This window comes from Thermobia domestica, chromosome 2 (genome assembly GCF_964235325.1).
Source record: "Thermobia domestica chromosome 2, izTheDome1.hap1.1, whole genome shotgun sequence".
NCBI classification, from domain to species: Eukaryota; Metazoa; Arthropoda; class Insecta; order Zygentoma; family Lepismatidae; genus Thermobia; species Thermobia domestica.
The window spans coordinates 228,360,956-228,383,689 of record NC_137455.1 but is presented as its reverse complement, the minus strand read 5'-3'; the positions used below and the strand labels follow the sequence as shown (position 1 = coordinate 228,383,689).

General features: G+C 36.1%; 1 protein-coding gene across 3 annotated transcripts in view; it reads left to right on the top strand.

Annotated features, from left to right (window-relative positions):
- The window catches only part of LOC145678394 (uncharacterized), a 213,803-nt gene that overhangs the window by 40,116 nt on the left and 150,953 nt on the right, over positions 1 to 22,734 (top strand). The window contains exon 1 of one of the 3 annotated variants that reach the window (XM_081748477.1): positions 18,007 to 21,663. The exons of the other annotated variants lie outside the window; for them this stretch is intronic. The gene's annotated coding sequence lies outside the window, so the exon portion shown is untranslated. Of the gene's footprint in view, positions 1 to 18,006; positions 21,664 to 22,734 lie in introns of those variants that run through there. 3 annotated transcript variants of the gene reach the window in all.

Here is a 22,734-nt window from a genome sequence, read left to right as displayed (position 1 = left end):
CAGATATTTCTTTTAAAGTTATAAGTTTTATTTTTTAAAGTTACATTCCTTATTTTGAAAAGCAAAATATTGATAATAATGCTTTTAGTTTTGGGTTTCCTCTGTTGTGTCATCGTTTTCACCGCGCAAAAATCAAGACAAATGGTCGAAAAATGAAAATAGAGAAAGTGCATCCTGTTTGACAAGGCTTGTTATAAAATACAAGTAAAAAGATGTATAAGCAGGTAAGGTTGTCTCATTTCTGACAGCAGCCAGTCTTGCCTTCTGCAACCCTTTCTTCTTCCGAACCATATGATCAGATTATCAACTAACATAACTTCAAAGATACACACTCTCCACATTATTAGATGAACAATCTTTTCTCATTTCGTAACTTGTTATCCTCCCCTACCAACTTTTTGAAGATCAGTGAGGAACAATTGTGTGAATGAATCAGGAGAGATTGTATCAGCAACTTCACGAGCAGGAAAAGAAACCCTGGCGATTCTCCAATACCTGAATTTGTGTTTATTTTTATATTATTTCCAGCGCTGTCAGATTTACTTTTAAAATGTAATATTAATGAACTATAGGAGCTAGATTAAAAATAAAAAAGTGAACATGTAATATTGGGGTAGGTTAACATCTGGAGAAAGTTTGAACTGCATAAGACAAATAGTTTTTATAATATTTTGGAAAGAACTTCACCATGTTATTATATAGGGATTGATGATCTCAGCTCAAAACGTTAGACAAGGCCTTAAGCTCTCAACGTGGGGTTGAGAACCCTTCTGTGTCTATTCTTTCTTCTATCGTAATAGTCTTTTAGTTTTCTCTCGTAATATTTAACGCTCTCCGCTCAACGTTGTGTGTGTGGGGGGGGGGGGGGGGGAGTTCATCATGTTCGTCTTGTGTTATGCTTCTTGTATGTTCTTTTTAAGAGTAGGTGATGAAGTTGGCTTTGAGAACTCTCAATGCTAAGTTAAATATAATGTCTGGGATGAAGAAATTCGGAAATAGGCCAGAACTGGTTCCACTTACTAAGAAGCTTCCTACATCTGCTAAGTCTGCTTACCGTAACTACGAGGGCTGTCTAAAAAGTATCCCACCTTTGGCCAGAAAAATAGTTGCGAATACCTGACAGATTTGGGACCCTAATCCCCTTCAAAGTAGGCCCCTTGTGCTTCCACACACTTAGCCCACCGATCCTTCCACTGCTGGAAACACCGCTGGAAGTCTTCTTTTGGAATGTTGTTCAGCTCCGTCGTCGTGTTCCGCATTATGTCTTCTCTACTCTCAAAACGGGATCCCTTCAGAGGCGTCTTCAATTTTGGAAACAACCAGAAGTCACAAGGAGCCAGGTCTGGAGAGTAGGGAGGTTGGCGAACGGTTGTAATTCCATGTTTGGCTAAGAACGTGTGGATCAATTGGGATGAATGTGCTGGGGCGTTGTCATGATGGACGGGCCAGTTCTTCGCTATCCACATGTCTGGTCTTTTGCGCCGGACTGCGTCACGGAGTCGCCTGAGAACATCTTGATAGTACTCCTTTGTCACTGTTTGTCCTTCCGGTGCGTACTCGTGATGCACAATTCCACGGGCATCGAAGAAAACAGTTAGCAACACCTTGATTTTGCTTCGCACCTGCCGCGCTTTCTTCGGCCTTGGAGAATCGGGATGCTTCCATTGAGACGATTGTTGTTTTGTTTCTGGGTCGTACCCGTACACCCATGACTCATCTCCAGTTATCACGGAATTCAGATACCCAGGATCAGTGTTGGTGGTGTCCAGAAGGTCCTGTGTAACGTCAAAACGGGTGTCTTTTTGTTCTTGAGACAACAACTTGGGTACAAATTTAGCGGCCACTCGTTTCATGTTCAAATCGTCACGCAAAATTGCATGTGCAGAATCTTTACTCACTCCAACATCTTCTGCAATCTCCCGCACTGTCAAACGGCGATCTGCCATCACCAAATTTCGCACCCGCTCAACAACAGCTGCATTCCGAGCAGTTTGGGGCCTGCCGCTACGCTGCTCACTCTCGACTGATGTGCGGCTATCTTTGAATCGGTTGAACCATTGTTTAATTTGTGTTACACCCATCGCATCTTCTCCAAACACCTGCTGAATCTTACGAATTGTTTGGCTTTGAGAATCACTCAGCCTTTGACAGAATTTGATGCAGTATCTTTGCTCAATTCGTTCAGTCATCTTGCGAGAAACACTAAATCCGACGAACACTACCAACAGCACCTCACTTCGCGACCACCAGCTCACGACTGGCACACGCGAACGCGGTGAAAAAATTTAAGCATGCGCATTAAGGTTCCTCCTTCCACCGTGCACGGTGGCGCCGCCTGAGAATCACTACTTTGCGTGGAAAAAATTAAGGTCGGATACTTTTCAGACAGGCCTCGTACAAAGCATACTTAGGAAACCTAAGAAAGGAAAAACCCAAAAAGAAGAAGTAAAGACGAAAAAAAGAAAAAAACAAAGAGAGAGGTGTTGACAAAGTTAAAAAGGGACATGATGAGATTTTGGTCACTTTTTCGTGTGCTTTTGATCACTTTATGGTCACTTTTCAACTATTTACTAGGGATGGCCACATTTTCCGGAAAAACGGAAAACGGTAAATATTTTTTCCGGAAACCGGAAAATTGAAAACGGAAAACGGAAAATTTTCCGGAAAATGAAAATGTTCACTTGGAATAGTGACATTGGTCGTCTTACATTAAGAAATATAACGAAAAATGCTACGCGAAAACAACCTGTAAATGAGACAATGCTCTTCACCATCTAGTGCTATAGAAACGCAACTCAACTCAAACTTAACAGTGGATAGGAGAGGAAAGGTCGAGTAAATCAGCGACGAAACATTCCTTCCTGCTACATCTATTTGTACACTTGCTTAATCATGTACTTTTTTTTTGTTTGCGTGAGGGCTTGCGGATCATTCGTTTGCACCGGGAAATTCCCATCATGCGTGTGTTTCGGGGAATCCCCGATTATGCGTGTACCTGAGGGCAGAACTCTGGCAGTAAAGAGAGCTGGCAGTGTGTTATTAATACAACTGGTATGCTTATATTCCAACCATTTCTTCATTGCTTATCATGACCACGGTGATCTGTCAAGGTCACAGATCCTGGGGGGCAGCCCCCTCAAAGTTCATGTGGACCCCGCATTCTATTTATAAATATACAATATTTTGCACAATTTGAATTCAGTTTGTCTTAGAACCCTCATATATACCTTCTGCATCTGAATGGATCCCCAAAGTTACAGAGAAATTGGCGCCCTAGATTCTATAGAATCCACACGCAGTAGTATTGGCGGAAGTACACTACGTATTCCAACTGAGCTCAGGCGTTAGAACATCGGATTAACATTCAGAAGGCCGATGTTCGATTCGAGCGCCCTATCGTCCCGACTGTTTTTTTTTTTTTTTTTCTGTAAGTTTATTACTCAGTTACATCCGACCTGTGCCATAGACTTTTTAACCCTAAGATAAATTCAATTCTACTGATGTAATTCAATTTTACCCTAATGTTACCATCTTGCAACTATAGGCGTCACGAATTCCAAATACCGGTACTATTGACTATAAATACCATAGTATGTAGCACTACTTGAAACTAGCGCCAGCTATTCATATAATGATCTATTCCACATAATTCTCTTCGTAACTTTTTCCGCTAATTTCTCTTAAACTGAAAGACGATTACACCTAGTCATCGATACATCAATTCAGTTCTCAATGCTGACTTATTATCTATGTTTCTGTATGCATTTGAAAGTTTTTCTTATTATTAGAGCAACCCAAGCATAATAGCTATTTACACATATGGTTGGTACCTTGAACATGGTTGTGGCTGTCTAAGGATCCAGAAGAAACTAATTTTAAAAGCATAATTTTAGAAAATAAAGCATAAAGCATAATTTAAAACATATAGCACAATTCTTTAAAAAATCTCTTTAACTTCAAGTTTAACAAACATACTGTATTAATATTTTTAAGAAACAATATTTACAATGCAAAATCATTGAGAACACAACAATGCAACAATGAAAAGCTTATTTTTATTTCTGTAAACCTTTTGGTCTAATCTTTTGACGTGGAGAAAAGAATAAAGGACAAAAAGAAGAAAACTTCCACCAACAATGAATAGTACACAAGAACTCCACACTATACTGTGTACCTCTTGAAGTTGAGCACTTTCTGTACTTTTTGGTGGCATCTTTTACTTTCCCTTTCTGTATATATGCACCTCTAAGGCGCACACAAGTGATTTAAAAAAAACTGACTCGAGTAAAGCCTCTCTTTACAGTGCACTAGGTAGAAAGTTCATTAATTATGAAAGAAACTGGTTGCATAAAATATTAATAAATAGATCAAGATATTTAGAATATTTAATGTATAGTAAATATTATACGTTACACACGATCAATGTAAAACAATGATTGAAATTAATAATAAAGCATAATTTGGAAAAAAAAAAAATAAAGCATAATGTGGGTTGCTCTACTTATTATTCTACATTCATATTTTGTTACTAAATTGTGAACTCCTAATGCAATCAAAGTGTTTTATTATTATTATTATTATTATTATTATTATTATTATTATTATTATTATTATTATTATTATTATTATTATTATTATTATTATTTCATAAACGTAGATGGTAAACTAGGTGCTGCTACCTCTATATCTCAAATTATCGCTTCACCTGGCGCACGCTCAAATGCATCTAAAGTAACAGAAAGATCAGAGAAAAAATGTTTTACAAAAAGGGAACATAGTAGTACGTAAGAAACAGAAAAGAATTCTGTCTTATCTCAGAGACCCTAAACCTTGTTCTTCCGCAAGAGCAGAGGCGCTTTATAGTAAAATAAGTAATATGGTACCAAAGGATCTTCTTCCTTTGCCTTTCGTTGAAGCAATTCGGTTTTTTGAATTTATGAATGAAATAGAACCAAGTTACCAGTCTCCATCCAGGCAAACTGTGACTCGCCGTATTGAGGCCTTGTTTTCTAAGGAGAAGTGTGGCTGCGGAATCGATTGATTTGACAACTGATAGCTGGGCTTCGCAAGCTGCGGAAAATTATATTACAATCACAGCCCACTATATGCTTCTATCTAAGTTCAATAAGTTCAGTCCTTCAAATAATTGAAATAGAAGTGAGGTACACAAGGGTAAACCTAACTCAGCACTTAGCACATGTTGCAGAGTAGTGGAACATTTTAGATAAAATACATGCAATTGTCTATGACAATGCTAGTAATATCACAAGTGCGGTACGAGAACTCCCGTATGCAAGCATATGTTGTTTTGCTCAGACCCTACAACTCTCTATAAATAAGGGTCTTGCAATAGAGAAAATCGAGAAAATGTTATGTGTTGTTAGTCGGATCGTTTCCCACTTTAAATATAGTACGTTGGCAACGTCAGAACTGGAAAAACAGTAAAGGTTATTAGGATTGGAAGTACATTTCCTTATACACAAGTTAAAACTCGGTGGAACAGCATACATGAAATGCTTGAGAGATTGATAGAACAAAGAAGAGCTCTTAACAATGAATTATCAGATAGAAATGTAACAAAGACGTCAGATTGCAAGAAGTTTAACCCTTTAAGGATATCCAAAATTTTAGACTTTCACTCAAACAGCTACTGCTTCCTTACTATTTATCGTAGGATCATGGTTCATACCTCGTTTTTCTCACGATAGAGCATACTTACCAACAGTACCACGTGTCGATATCATAAACCTTAACCGGAAAAATCGAAAAAAAAACAAAAAAAAAAAAAAAACGGAATTTTTCTGAAAAAATCACCCCTTCGTAACACTTGCGCCCCTCGGGCTCGTCCCCGGTTTTACGTAGGGATCTAGAAAAATTGATAAATACCTAAAGGTACACACAATCTTTATGCAAGTTTCAATCTGATATCTTAAAAACTAAAGGCGTGAAAAAGTTTTGAAATTTGCCTTAAGAAAAAAAGTCACGTCTTTTCGCACCACTTGGCGCCGCCAAGTTGACCATCCGGTTCCAAAACGCATCTGCGGTGTTCTTTGGTCCATCCTTGGCTTGAAAAGTAAAAAAAAATCCCGGCTTAAATACCTGTTATAGAACCTAAATAAGCGGTCAAAGATGATAGTACGCCATGGTATATAAATATACCTGAACTCTTAAAAAGGTTAAACTTTCTACAGACTAGGAATGACCACATTTTCAGGGAAAACGGAATATAATTCTTCCGGAAAAACGGAAACGGAAAATTTTCCGGAAAAACGGAAACGGAAAATTTTCCGAAAAAACGGAAACGGAAAATTTTCCGGAAAACGGAAACGGAAAACGTAAAATGTGATTTCCGGAAAAACGTAAAACGTAAAATGTGATTTCCGGAAACCGGAAAACTCTTTTTCCGGAAATGGCCATCCCTACTATTTACAAGAGATCAGACCGCTGTGAGCCCTGTAATAAAATATTTTTTTAAAAATAACTTTCACCATAATGAGTCAGTTTCGATCCAATATTGCGTATATTTTCTTTGGGGCTTTTCGATCGTCCCTATTAACATTCCGTTGGGCACATTTAAAAACTTACATTGATGGGCACTTGGGGTCTTTTGGGACCTCAGATCATATTATGTGTTTCCTTCCTATTTAATGAATATAAATAATGTGGCATTGATAGTATTGTTAAAGAACAGTGATTTCTTTTGTTTATTTTGGCGTTTTTTCGATTATAGTAAACATTGGCATATAATATTTTAAGGATTAGGTTCCATATACGTTTCGCACAAATTATTACTTAAGGCGTATTTTTAAAATTTTAATGAATGAATTATGCATTTTCATAATTATATGTGACTTGTTTTATTGAGATGACGAAAATAATGCAGTCTGCAGAATTGTAAGCGAGAATGTAATATACTGGATCACTCAGATATTACTGATTAAAGTTCTTATGTACAAATACCGAGAAACTGTCCTCTATAAACCATGGAACACATTACGTATTATTAATGGTTAATAGTATTTAACCTTGAATTATGAATATTAGAAATGTAATAAATGAAATGGTTAGTACATGAACTGCGAATGATGCACGAAACACACTATACTAAGGTAACAAATACTAAAATAAAGCTGAAATTGTTGTTCTTTTGTTTATACGTCTTCTACGCTTTGTTTCTGATCACTCACTGCTTTTTCGCACACTGCATGCACAACACTACTCTTTCTGACTGCATGTTACAAATGTTCTTATTGCAGCTATTGCACATAGTTTTCACCTTCTTATCACAGCTCCTTGGGCATAGGTAGCATCTTTCTCTCTTGTTTTCTAGTTTCGCGATTCATCACAAGCATATCCAAGTGCAAGTAACCCTGTCCTTGCACCTTTCTGGAAACTTCTGTCTTTGAGCCTTTTTTGTACATATGGATTGAAGAGCTGCTCTGCCATCTGTCTCAAAAAGTACCTTCTCTTTTGAGTTTTAGTCGGAAGTCTTTCTGGATAATGACAAATCCATATTATCAAGGAAGCAATACATGCAACATCGATCATGTTAAAGAACAATACTAATAGCCACCGTTTAGTATTGCGTTTTACACTGTATGTGTTAACCAATTTATCCATAGTGTCTACGCCACCTTTGTGTGCGTTGTAGCGCATTATTATTTCAGGTTTACTTTCTTCACCTGTGACAACTGCGGTTTGATGCATCGAAGAAACATGCATCGTATAGAAGCGTATAACAGCCGATGACTTCTTAGGAACATAAGACACCATAGTGATTGATCCAGAAAAAAACAAATACAGATGAATGCACTTCTCTTGATCTTTCTGGTTGCATTTCGGGAGGAATTTTTACTTTGTTTCTTCGTATGGTTCCAACATATGTTGTTATTCACAGTTAGCAACTCTTGAACCAAAGGAATACTTATGAAAAAGTTGTCTCCTACAATATTACGGCCTTTGCTTATCCACTTTTTAGTAAGTTCCCTTACAACTCGCGCACCTTGGTTCACATCCCTTTGTTGATGAGGTTGTTTTCCTAAATACACTTCTCCATTCAAAGGAAAAGAATTATTATCAGAATCACATGCCCACCAAATCTTAATACCATACCTATCTGGTTTTCTTTCGGTGTACTGAAAGAACGGGCATCTCCCTCGAAACGCTACTAGTTCGTCGACCGTAACATTATATCCGGGGGTATATATATTAGACAATCCTTGAATAAATATCTCCCATACATGTCGGAAGGCAGCTAATTTGTCTTCTGCTTTCCTTTGAGCTCTGGTTTGTTTATTATCGAATCGAAGAAACCTTGTGATAGCTTTGAATCTTTTCAACGGCATTGTTGCCCGAAATATTGGTCTTGCATGTTTCTCACTTTCACAGTTCACACAAATCTTCTCTTCCTGATTGATAAACACCAGCGGATATTAGCAAACCAATGTAAGCTTAGAGTTCTTCATCAATGTCTTTCCATTTCTTTGTTGTTGACGAAGGGTTTGCATCGTTCCATTCTTTGTATACACGATGTGCCTCTCTGTTCCCTTTTATGATAATAATGGAAAGAATTTGACGGGTGATTACAAGATGAAATGAGTTTTTGATTGAGGAAGGCTTTTCTTCTCTTCTCTAGCCTTTCCTCTAATTATGTTGCGTTGTAGTGTTTGAAAGACTTTCAAAGGCTTTTTATACCATTTCTTTCCATTCTTGCCAATAAAATACTGAGTTTAACTATCACTCCTTTCGGAGACACATGCACTTCCACTACATTTCTCTCCGTCAAGACAGTCATCTTCTGAATCGTTTATCTCTATGTTGTTCTCGCTATCTTCATCACTAATTGGGGGAATATACTCATCGTCGCTAAGATCAGAAAAGAGTTCCTCCTTTTCACTGCACTCATCAAGTAAGTTTCTCAATATATTTCGTCCTTCATCTGCTTTAAACGTTTTTCCATCTATTCGTATAGATTGTGTCATTTTGTGCTGCTATTCCTAATTATTTCAGAGAAAAAATAAAACCTTCAGAGCATCTCCAGTACTTAGAATAAACTATTCTTACAAAAAAAAAAAAAAAAAGCATATCTGAGTTTTCGTTTATCTTACCAGTTGACTAAAATTCGAATATCAATAATGGACTTTCAACAATGCTTCACTATACTGATAAGTAATATCTCTAAATGTAAAACAACATTGCTGCTATAAAGAAAACGGCAAGAATAGTTATGTTGGACACGGAAATAGTGTTTAATTCAAGGGGTCTCAAAAGACCCCAGGTGCCCATCCACGTATTTCCTTTCAAACAAAAATAAAAATAAACAAAAATGAAAATTTAGATCAACCACGATAATGAGTTTTAAAACAGTCTAAAATTAGATGTTGCAAAGACCTATGATCAAGCAGTGTATCAAACACGAGATATTTATTTAAGAAACCGTGTGGGCTCTCAAAAGACTCCACGTGCCCATCAGAAGGTTAAACGAAGTCAATTGGGGTCAAGAATTAGAAAAATGAAATTAACTCTTTTAGTTTTACATCCAACGGTTATGCCCTGTAGACTAAGTGAGACGATGATTAAGGCAAGTAAATTATGATGGTAAACTTGGTGGAATGATAATATGGGAGCAAACGGAAGTATGCTGGCTGGCAAGAATTAGAGGTTCAATTACTTTACCCTGCCGTTTTAGAAAGATTCCCAATAACCTTTGTAAAAGGTATTCAATTTTTAAAGAATATGGTGCGAATGTAATTTCCAGTTTATTAACAAGCCTCACTTTTAGGGGTAAAATCAGTCAAGAATGACTAGTCGCCCCCCTTCCAATCATGTTCCTTTATTTTGTAGTTTCTCAATTATCTCCGCTGTTTGGAATTATAATTGGTCAATAATAAAGGAGTTAATTTTATCCCTCGTGTCATGTAACAAGAAATATTTCGTGCAAATTCGAGTTTTGTAAAACATAATGTGTTTTGTTTGAAAGTACAGGCTTAAAACTATTGTTTGGAGTTGAAGTTAGAGAGAAAAGGGTGAATTCATTTTATTTCGGGAAACTGTTAACAGTAATTTTTCTCCAAAGTTCCCAATTTTCATGAAATGGAAGGTATGTTTTCTTTCAGGCTCTAGTTAGGCCTATTATGCTGTTACGCATGAGAATTGGGGGAAATTAAGCCAAATTTAAGGTTACATTGTAGGGTAACTTCTGTGTTTTTTTTATTAAACATTTCATGAAGAAACTTTTTTTTTTTTTTTTTTTTTTTTTTTTTTGAAAGTGTAAGAACTACTATTGTTAATAGGGACTGACACTAATGAAGAGAAAGATAATGTAAATGTAAAAGTTAAAAAGAAATCCTTTTGCTTCTTTATCACACAGCACCAGTAGTGGTGATAAAACGTTATTTTGTAAAGAAGAAGTAAAATACATAGTTCTTGCCCCAAATGTCTTTTGGGCATTAATTAGGAAGAAAATGAAATTTAAACTGATTTTTATAAAAACGAAATAAAATATTTAACTTTAGCTCCAAAAGTCTCTTGGGCATTAATTGGGATGACAATAAAATCAAAATTAAATTTGATGAAGAAAACAAAAGACATTTAATCCAGCTTCAAATGTCTTTTACGTTAATTGAGGACAAAAATGAAATGTTTAAGTTCTTTACCATTGAACAAAAGAAGAAAAGATCAATAAAAGGCAAATATTTGAAAATGAAAGAATTCTAATATTTTGTGTAGTTACCTTTTGCTTCTATAATGTCACCCAAACGATTAGGTACACTAGCTACAAGATTCGAGCATATAGTTGAATGTTGTTGGAAATCATTCCAGAGTTCTATTACATGTGTCTCAATAATTTCTTTGTTACGCTCTTGTTGGCGTTCTTCCCATTCTTGAACCATTAACGCCCAAAGATGTTATGTGGGGTTAAGGTCTGGCGATCGAGGAGGCAATTCTAAACATATTAGCTCTGGATGATCTTCGAACCATGCTTGAGGTTGCCTCGAGGTATGAACACCACTGTTGTCGTGCATAAACACGAATTACTCTTGTTCTGGAAACTTTTCGTGTAGAGACGGAAGCAGTGTATTCTCCAGTACTTGGATATAAGTCGCACTACTCATTCGTCAAGAAACAGGAACGATCTCGTCCGGATTTTCAGCTGTTATATAGCCCCAAAAATGAGCTGAAACTCGTCCTGGATGTTCGGTGAGAATGACATGTTGTGGAAGATATCGTGTCCCGCGTGGCCTGTATAATATCATTCTCCCTTGCTGATCGGAGAGGAACACCTCATCAGACCAGATGACGAGATCCCAATAGGCTCGTGGAAGACACGCTCTTCTTAGCCCATCTAAACGCATTTCCTTGTGGTAATCTGTCAGAATAGTTCTCGTAGCTGGTCGTGCGTGATGGAGTCCAGCTGCGGTAAGCTGTCGCCTTACTGTCTCGTGTGAACATCCTAATTCAACAGCTTTGTCCCTCAAGACATATCGATGACGCAAAGGATGGTTCCGTACTTCTTCAACGAGAGTTTGATCTTGAGTCATTGATGTTGCCCGCGGTCTTCCACTTCTGGGTTTTGACTTAGTCCATTCTCTGTTTCCCTGCTCCCCATGACGATCCAGCCACTTGCTCACGGTTCTAGGATCACACCCAAAATCTTGAGCAATGAGAGACAATTTCTCACCATTAGCAGCACGGCCAATAATCTCGCCTTTTTGAGCGGCAGTCAACTCTAAAGCGCCTCTAGTTCTAGGCATTTTTGCTGACACTAAGTGAATCACAAACAAAATACTCCACAAAATGAATGAATGTGAAGGCGTGTGTTAAGGATTAGAATAATAATATGTGTTGATTTATTTATTGACGCAGTTCGTTGTGGGTATTTTTAATTTTATTTTTGTAAAGAAGCAAGTTACTACCCAAATACAAATATAATTCTAACTATATTCTTTTTCTATTTTTGACTAAATATGAATAGTGTGGATATTTTTGTTTGTTTTTGGGTGTGAGATCGTTGACTCAATGAAATTTCCTTCAGCAGTAAGCAGCTACTTGTTTAGTGAGTCATCACTGAATGCTATAGGCAAAGAAAGCAAAGAAGTATCGCCTGAAGCGTTGTTTGAAATGCGTGTCGTGTCTCTGTTTTACCTGTGAAGTGAATGCACTTTGCTTCTAAAACGAATTTCTGACACATTATGTCAATAAAACATTGGTCTGTCTGTGAAGAGAAAAAGGAAAGGAAAAAAAAACTGAGCCATCTGCGTCACTCTATTAGATATTTAATCATGTTGGAATAATAAACCATGTCATGTATTTAATCAAAATATGGTTAATAAACTAGCGTTATTATCGAGTGGAAAGGCAGTATGTGTCCTGAAACTTTATATTATATCTGGAAAAGTTCGTGTGAGATCCAGAAGAAATGTAACATTTTACGATTATGCAATTTATTCTAAGGAAGACAGTGACAAATTGATCTTGAACTTAAAAAGAATTGTTGCAACGATAAATGGAAAAAATTGAAGTACATTCTGTCTTAGTGTTCGGTGCGGAAGACTTGGGTTCGATTTCCAGTGTGAGTTTATCTGGTTCGGGATAACATGTTAGGCTGTAGCCCATGTCTCATATAGTCTCGGTGCTGCAAGTTACGTTAAACTCCTAACCATCCAACCTATTAGTCTTAGAGTTCATAAGATTGTGAGAAAGTGATTGATTTGTGATCCGTGATGGGTTGCAATTGATCTAAAAAGACACAAGTTGAATCACGATGCTGATTATAAAAGTTGATCTCTCGCTGAAGTATTCTGACATAATTAAATTTCAGATTTCTAGCTTCCAAAAATTATGCCTATAGGTTCCTAATATAAGCTTGGCAAAGTAGTGAAATATATTCTAATGAAATAGAATCAACAATTAATTTAAAATTATTGACTGGGTAAAACTATAAATCCAGGGTTTAAAAGGAAATATGTAAAAATAATTAGACACACAGTTTCATTCGTCTGGATTTTCAAAGTACGTTTTCACTGTTCACGTCAGTTTAAAAATTATCAACCAACTAATTAAAATTTCCATTCTCCGCATGAGAAAATAAGTTTATGAAAATATTATTTGGGAAATATTTAAGCTCCTTCCCCCCAAACAAAACCAGTGAATGATTAAAAGCTATCCAAGTCAATCCACGTTTTAACAATGTTCAGAATTCATTTTAAGCAGTTAAATACTTCCTTGCTTTGACTATTTAATTAGGATTTTGTAGCAGTTACACCCCTTCCCCCACCCCGTACATTCTACACGACATATTTTACAATCTCGCTTGATTGAATTTTGACAATCCCTTAAAATTAAATAACTTACCTTTCCTGTAATCCTCAAGCGCTTATACTCTTATAAACCTTGTAGTTATGTTTCAGTGCAATGTTCTGTCACACACAGGTGCACACATTAAACAAGAAAGGCAATTATAAATTTAGTGAGAAGAGAGAGAGAGAGAGCAGAATCGTGTTGTTAGAATTACATTTAAAAATGAAATGAACATTAATGAAAAATTAGTTATCGTTCCCCGAGCAAGTCCTTTAGGCTGAAGGAGTTGGATCAGCAATGAAAATAAATGCTAGTTAAAGTAAAGTTTTAATGATCTAACGGAAATCAAATCCAAGACTACACGAACCACAGGCGCACACGCTAGACCCTAGACCAACAGGAACGGTTAGGGCTGTTTTAACTGTCATAGAAATTTTAATTTCCATCGTCTCCAGGTCTGTTCGGTCATACCGGGTCACGGGTCTGACTGATTCCAGGTCATGAAATTCTTATCCAGTTTCATCATTGTTTCCCAATACCAAATACACCACAAGGTTTGTTGCAACCCAGACGGGTAAGAACTAACTGTGGTCAGATACTTGGTTCTAAAAGCGGAGTTCAATTTCCGGCAAGAGCTCATGTGGTTTGGATTCCACTTTAAGCTGTAGGCACATGTCTCATATAGCCTTCCTGTTGAACGGGACGCTAAAATCAAATCAACTACTACAACTAATAACAGACATTCTAGAAAGAACAATGCAGACCATTTTCTTCATAATAAACTTTTTTGTCTATCAAACAGATCAAACATAGATGTATAATAACAAGCATTCTGTTAAAACCTTCCGAACTATTCAGAAACCTTAAAAAAATGATGTGGGAAAGGGCTTGGCTGGTTTAAACCATCTGTTTTTTGTTTTTTAAAAAAAAGTTAAAAAAAAAAAACGAAAAATGTTCGTAAAAGTGTAAGTGTTCGTAAAATCTTGATGAACACACATTTGTGGGTTATCACGGGCCCTCCCGCATATTATTCGTATTATATTCAGACCTAAATTCCCCATTCGTTTCTCAAAGAGATTATACTACAAAAGCAACTTTTTTTTAACATATAAGTTTATGAATGTTTTTGTGATTATTTTATAGTTTATTATTATTGCTATGCAATTGCAATCAAAGAAAAATTGTAAATATTGTTTCGTTTTAATAATAATTATTACCATTGATAAAATACATCGAAATACCGGACTTTGTTTGGGGGAGGGGGTCATACAAACCCCAAGAAAGGCATTTACTGAAATCAGAAGTATCTTTGGTTTCTATTTATGTGTAAATGGGTCAGAGCCAAAGTGGACTCAAATAATTCTTTATTCACTTTTCTTACTGGTATGCAAATTAAGTCGTATTTGTTTAACTTGAACTAATAAAAGTCGTAGTAAACTAACTTGCACTTCGCAGTGGCTCAGTGGTAGAGCGTTCACTTCCGGTGCTTGGGGTCCCTGGTTCGATCCCAGCTCGCGCCGTGTTGACTTTGTGGTGGATAAACACCGTGCTCATGGGTTTTCTCGGGGTTCTCCCGTTTCCTCCCACTTTCTTCATTCCACCATTTCACTCATCTGTCATCATCACTGTCTCCTTTAGCGTAACCCGTATAACCGTGGGTCGTAAAACATGAAGATTTCATTTCATTTACTAACTTGGACTTAAATTAGCTCTTCTGTACTTTGCAGTATTTTGAAATTATCCATATGTAATTCTGTATAATGGTTTCACTTGTACAACTGTTCATCTTTTTGTCCTTCTCAAATGATTCTTGACAATTAGACAATTATGTTAAAAGTATGTAAAGATCAGTACAGCGTATCAGAAGTCCTTCGTGAGTGAGTCGGCAGATGTATCGCATGTGTGGCCAACTAATCCCGGTTTCGAGTTCAAATGGAGGACAATTTGTTTCGGATGTAAGTCGAGAAACGGTTTGGACTCCGTTTTAAGCTTATGTAACCCCTTCCAGTATAACCCGGTTGTTGCATAATGACACCAAGGTGAAGCAAACTTATTTCTTTCCATATGTGATATAAATACATAGAGCAAATCATTTAAACCAAAAAAACATGGTTAAAAAATATAGGTTTAAACAAAAGAAACCGGGATTTTTGGTTTTTTCAATAAAACCATGGTTTTTGCCAACCCTGTGTAGAAACTTCTACCAAAAATAGGTTCTAGTAAGCAAAGGAGGCTATTTTTAGCATTATTCATAAATGTTGACGTTACATGTTCTCCCTGAAATTTATGCAAAGGGGAAAATATCGTGATCAAAAATCCGGCTTTAGGTACGTCGATTTATATAAAAAGATCGGAAAACAGGAGCTGGTTTAGTGAGGCACCCCCGAGATTTTTCGCTAGTCAGTTTGTAACGATAATATTACAACCATGGGACGTCAAACTTGTGTTGCGTTCCTCAAGGTTTAAAGTTGTTAACATATTTCAGGCTCTAGAATCAAATTCAAGGTGTATATTTCTAGTTGAAGTGTCCCTATCTATTCAAGAAACTTGAATTTCAGCATATAAAGGCAAATATTTTTGCCAACTTCTTTGCTAACTTCAAGTACCCAACATTTCATTGCAGTTTATTTTATTGTAAACCATTGCTTAATTCTATTATAAAATTGTTCTTAATATTTGTCATATTATCTTCGACATTTTCAAGTATAAATATGTATTTTTTCATTTCTTTTTATATCGAAATGTAATGCCATAATAACATTTCGAACTATGGTCTCTGTTTTGTTAAGAACTAAAGATGAGAATTTTATATTTAAACGAAAAACAAATACCTATATCCAATTCCAGAAATAAGGTGATAGAAGTCAATGTGCTGACAATACACAAAACAGCTGATTTCCACATCCTTGATCATAATTAATTATGGTCTACAATTGAAGAGAATTCAATTTATTTTTGAGCTGTAAACTTATTCATAGTTTTTATTAATAGTACAATCTAGAACAGTTTTACACTTGTAAAATTGTAGTTGATCATATTCGCTTGACAATAAATATATAAATAAATACTTGCAGAATATCGAAACACTTTTTAAACTGTAACCATGTTTCTTTTTACTGGAGTCCTACCTGACCAATGAAAAAAAAAAAAAAAGTAGTAATACACAGATTTGAATGCGGGTTGCAGGAATGTGAATTCTGCACGGATCCAATGAGCTATGGAATCAGGGTGTCTACTGACCTGGAAAACCTTGAAAACCTGGAATTAGCCTGGAATTTACTTTTGGACCTGGAAAACCTGGAAATAGCCTGGAATTGGACGAGGAACCTGGAAGTTTTAAAATTGTTTTTAAAATATCGTTTTTGGGATTGGTATGGAATAAATATATTTTTGTAAAATGCAATAAAGTTACATACTACAACATAACTTAAAAGCCAATAATAACTTATTCAGTGGAGACGTAGTTGAGAAAGACAGACAGACGTGAGCAGAGTGCAAGCGGTGAATGTTTTGGGAAAGTATGTTGAGGGTACAAGAAGAGATTGAATAAGATTTTATTTGTTTGGCATGTGAATAACAGTGACTACAAAAAGAGCTAAATTAGTCCCCGATGATGAGAGTAAGGTAATTGAAAAAGTTAAATTTTACTGGCATACAAGCTAGAAGCTTTCTCTGTAGTTGCTGCTTATTTGCATAGTATGAATCAAGCTTATTTTCTGCTTTGTGAAGACATTGGTTTACATGTTTCTGTAGCAAGAGTAGTAGACAGGTCTGGAACAACTTTCCGCTTATACTCCTGTGCCGAAGCTTTTTAACAGGAGTTCAAGTCCGTGGATGTCGCAGTGAACACCATTTCCGGTGGCCGAAAGGTGTATCACCGGAAAAAAGTAAAATTGCCCACATCTTAACGGAATCACTTTTTGTATTTAGGTTAACATTTTACTAGTCTTGCAATAAATCCTGTTACACATTAACAATTAACATTTTATTTTTCAGCCATTAAAATGGGGAAAAGTAAAACTAAATTCCAGGACTCGTGGAAAGGCCAGTGGAAATGGGTATTAGGTTCAACGATCCATTTAAAGCAAGTTGTAAACTCTGCAGAACTGATTTTGACATTTCAAATATGGGAGCTGGATCATTGAAATCTCATGAGAAAGGAAAGAAACATCAAATAGCTGTTAAAGCTCTTAATGCACAATGTTCGATCGTAAAGTTCTCAAGCAATGTTAACAAGGAGCCTTCCTGTACAAAAAATTCTACAGCGTCTCTCAGTTCAGTGACTGGCACATCATCTACTCCAGTTGTTCAGGGGAAAAATGAAAGCCCAGCAAAAACTAGTGGTGTAATAAAGAGTTATCTTATCAAAGATCAAGTGATGAAAGCAGAAATAATCTGGATATTGCACAAACGTTACAAGTCATGCATCGGCCAGAAGCCAAGTGAGTGCAACGGATTTGTTTCCTTTAATGTTTCCTGAGTGTGAAGTCGCTAAAAATATGCAGTTGCACAAAGACAAAATAGGCTATGTCATCACTTTTGGATTGGGTCCATATTTCCAACAGACATTAGTTCGTAAACTACAAAATTATCGTTCGACGAAAGCGTAAACACTATCTCACAGAAAAATTAAATGGACTTAGTAGTTCGTTTCTGGCACAGTGACGAAAATAAAGTTTTAACACGTTATTTAACATCAGCATTCTTCGGACATGCTACTGCCCAGGATTTGTTAAGTGCGTTTATAAATACTTTCAAGGACAAGGGTCTCGATTTTTGTAAGTTACTTCAGGTTTCTCTTGATGACCTCAACGTTAATTTGAAATTTCTGAGTGATTTGAATCCCTATCTGAGTGAAGAAAATGGTGAAGGTCCACAGCTTTTGGAGGCAGGAACGTGCTCTTTACATATTGTTAATGGGGATTTTAAGACTGCGCATACCAAAGCTGGTTGAAATGTGACAGAGTTTTTGAGAGCGTTGTACTATTTATTCAAGGACTTCCCTTCAACAAGAGCAGATTTCGTGGCAGCATCTGGAACAGCAGTTTTCCCTCTTAAATTTTGTTCTATTAGGTGGGTGGAGCATTCTAAAGTTATCACCGTGCCATAACTATGATTCCTGCCTTAATAGTTTATGTTGATGCAGTGAAAACAAAACTTCGTGAAACATCACTCCTCTAAAGTAAAAGCCCACATCTCTGATGTACTGTTGCCTGCTAGATTAGGGTTCCTTCAGTCCGTATCTGTAGAACTAGAAGAATTCCTCACTAAGTACCAGACAGACAGTCCATTTGTACTACCGTTTCTATGGAATTACCTAAACACGTTGATTCGTAGTCTGTTAAGCCGCTTCGTGAAAGATGTCTTAAAAGTAGCTAAAAAACTTAATAGATGTTTTTGATAAGGACATCTTAAAACCACTTAATCTAGTTGATGTTGGATTTTCTGCGGTTACATCGCTTAAAGGAGTGAAGGATGTTAATATATATTGAACTTTAAGAAAGAATGCAGAAGATTCTTGCAAGAACTGTGTAAAAAAAAATATGCAAAAATGTCCTTTAAAACACAGTGTAACAAGAGCCGCAAATTGCTTGTCTCCAGAAACTATGACCAACGAAACCCTTCGTGAATCACGTATCACACTCGCCCTGGAGACATTTGTCTAAATGCTGATATGGTGAATTTGGAATATTTAAAATTTTGTTTAAAGACACAGGACGAAAACTGTCAAATTTCAGTTACAAAAATGACAGACGTTTTTCTCCATGATCTGTTAAGTAAAGAAGGTGTCTCCAATGCATTTAAAACATTCATGTTTAAGATATGTGTACTTTTCCATAGCAACGCAGCAGTGGAAAGGAGTTTCTCCATTAACAAAGAGTGCATTGTTAAAAATCTCCAAGAGGAGTGATTGATTGCCTAGAGAAGTGTGTTGGATGCTGTGCGTGTTGCTGATGACATGCGTAATATGAATATCACAAAGAATATGATCCAGTATGTGAGGAATGCATCAAGCAGAAGAAATGAGTATCTGAAAGATCGCGATGAAAAAGAAGACAGAGCAGCTCGAGAAAAGAAAGATGTTAAGAAGAAAATAAAAGAGTTGGAATTAAAGAAGAAAAGAATACTAACTGACGCCGAAGCAGAAGTAGATGCGTTGGAAGAACAGGCGAAAAAGTTAAAAGGGATGTTGAACTCTAGAAGTTAAATGTCAAAAACTGTTCACTGTGAAAGTTGTTTTCTATATTTGTTCATATAATGTGCGTGGTTCCATAACATTCTCAGTTTTTTAAACTTTCACGTTACAATACATTTTTAAATAAAATATAACTGATGGCCAGTCCCCATCCAAGAAGAATGTGCAGTAACGTTTAACAATATGGACTACTTTGCGTTAAAAATTTGTATTATATATGATCATTTTCTTTCTACTTCTAAACTAATACTAGTTTGACAAAAATGGCGGGAAAATAGCTTACTCACCGCTAAGTCCTACCAGTAGTTAGCATAAAATACCACAAGAGTACTTTAAAGGGGAGTGCTTGTAGTAAAATACTCTTGTGGTATTTTATCCCATAACTTAGCGGTGAGTAAGCTATTTTCCCGCCATTTTTGTCATTGTTCATCAACATTCACGTGCTACTACTATAATATTAGTTTATTTGAAGTATTGTTTTTGACGGAAATTTATACAGGGTAAACCTTAACTAAACCGATAAACTTCAGGAGGCGATTCTCGAGCCCGAAACAAGAAGAAAATTCCTCTTAACTTTTCTCCACGGTACATAGTTTTGGAGCTACAAGGTGCCGAAAGTGTGGAAAAATGATCTTCCGAGTTCTATATTTCCAAACCTATCCAACGTAGAGAATGCAGCTTAAAATCTCTGTAAGGAAATCTTATCTGTTCTGAACATATGATTTCCTTTGTGAGATTTTAAGCAGCACTCCCTACTTTGAATAATTTTGGAAATATAGGCGTTGGAAGTTCATTTTTCCACATTTTCGGCACCTTTTAGCTCGGAAACTATGCGCCCTGGAAAAGAGTTAAAGAGAATTTTTTTTTTTTTCTTGTTTGGGTGCCGGGAATCATTTCCCTAAGTTTGTCGGTTTAATTAAGGTTCACCCCTGCATAGTATTGCTACATTAGGATATGTAAAGCTACTGCACATTTTTCTCAACCGGCCTTTTGGTAGGACATTTGCTTGTGTAGAATGTTTTGAAAAACTACATTTCACTCAGTTTTTTTCTTTTCATCTTTGTCACTTGAAGAAACTATCACTTCCCATATGCATTCTCTAATTAGAACCAGTTTTTGTTAAGAACTATATAAAATTGCATTAACTTATACGTGTTATAATAAATGTCACTCTACTGAATAGACCTGGAAAAAAAGGAGAAAAAAACCTTGAAAAAACCTGGAATTTGAAAATGAACATTTAGTAGACACCCTGTGGAATAAGATACACAAGGCATCTCCTCTATAAATATATGTGGCAATAACTGTAAGTTTCAAGCTGTGAAAGAACGATGTTTCTTTTTTCTTTTTATTAAATTTTACGATTTGTATTGTGTGTTGTGTGAACTGCAAAGAAAGAGATCATACAATTATCGATTTGGTTAGGGATTGAGCTTTTAAAATCTTTAAAACATTTAATTAAATCGCGAGGTGGTAGCAAGGAATGTGTACCGATTTCATTCTCATAGTAAGGGGCAAAAGATACTTTCCCGCGGAAAAAAAAAATTCAAAAAAAAAAAAAAAAAATAAATAAATAAATAAAAAATAAAATTATGTGACAGAAAATACCTCTCCGCCAAATAATCCCTTCCGATTTCGCATACAGTGCCACTTACAGCATCAAAAACACACTACAACAACCACCTTAGCTTCAGTTATTCCCCTCACCTGACTTCCACTCACTCTTCACAAACCAAACTAAATTTTTCAATTAACCCGGTGAATTCCCTAAAATTGGTCCGGTGATACAGCACGTGACCCCACTACATTTTAGAAAAAAATACAGGTAAAATTCACTGCTCTGCATGAAAATATATATATGTAAACAACGAATTTCTTGCAGACGACATAAAATACTAAGTAATATAGGGGAAGGTTCTAGAATACAGGTCCCCCTTTATAAAACAAATGAAATATATTTTGCGTACCTTGTTTTGTTCCTTTTCGTTCCTTATTCTTCTCTGTGTTCTTTTCTTCCAGTTTTTGGACTTTCTTTTATCGTTGAAATGTATTATTAGCGAAACTAAGAGCAGTGAACTAAGAATCTTCGAACAGTCCATTACCATGTGTATTTACCTAACCACACTAATAATATGTACGTCTATTGTTTTATACATAAATTAATGCAGGTAATACTGTTTTAATTAATTATAAGTGTAGATAAATGAAGCTTTTTGTCATTTGTTTGATTTTACGTGCAGAAATTTTATTTTAGTTGTGTTTTTACTTTATTGGAAATCCCATTCAGTTTCTTTTTCGCATTCAGAGTCGATGTTGAGTTATTCATGGTATTGCATTGCGTTGTGTGAATCTGTCGAAGTATTTATATGAGACAGTATATTACTTTACGCCTCGTGTGTTCTGCGTACATTTTATAGTCTCTTTTAGTATTCTGTTTCTTGATGTGTATGTGTTTGGATTTTGTGGGTTTACATTTTTTTGGGGGGAGGGGGGCATACAGAGTGGTATTCTCTGAAATTAATTTGTTGGCAATGGGTATATTGTTTTGCATTGTCTGTTATTGATCTTCCTGGTTAGTTTTGTTTCTTTAGAGCAAGTCGGATGAATTACAACAAAATAAATTATTCTACCTAGGTAAATTATTAATTAACCAAAATTCCACTTGCATTGAAGGAATTTGAAAATAAAATATATTCTAAAATAATATGCATTCCGGAGGTGGGGAAGCTCTGGCCTCACACTTACTTTATAATGTAGATTACTGTGCAGGTTGTATTTTAGTTAATAGTTAAAATAGTTTACTAAATTCACCTAACGTTGTCTATCGGTCATGGACCTGGACGGGTACCTGTGTTCTAGAACCTTGCCGTAATACAGCTGTGTTGTAGGTTTACACAAGTGAAATCATTACAACCGATTTACGACAGATAAAATAAGTGAGTGTATACGATAGATGACTGTATTAGATGCTCTTTTGCACAGCCGGTGTATTTCTGCACAGTGTACTAAAACTTCATTTTATGATTACAAGTGGAGCGTTATCAGTATGAAACCATGCCAAGTGCTGTTGAAACTCGTATCATTCCCAAAACACATTTCTTTTCACTATTCTCGCTTTCGTGTAGTTTTACCGTCAATGACACGCCTGCTCGCTTCAGACATACCCCGCACTACTGCGCGGTCCAAAAAGCTTCGCTCTGCCGTGACTCGCTTAGATACATTTATGCTTTTTACTGGTT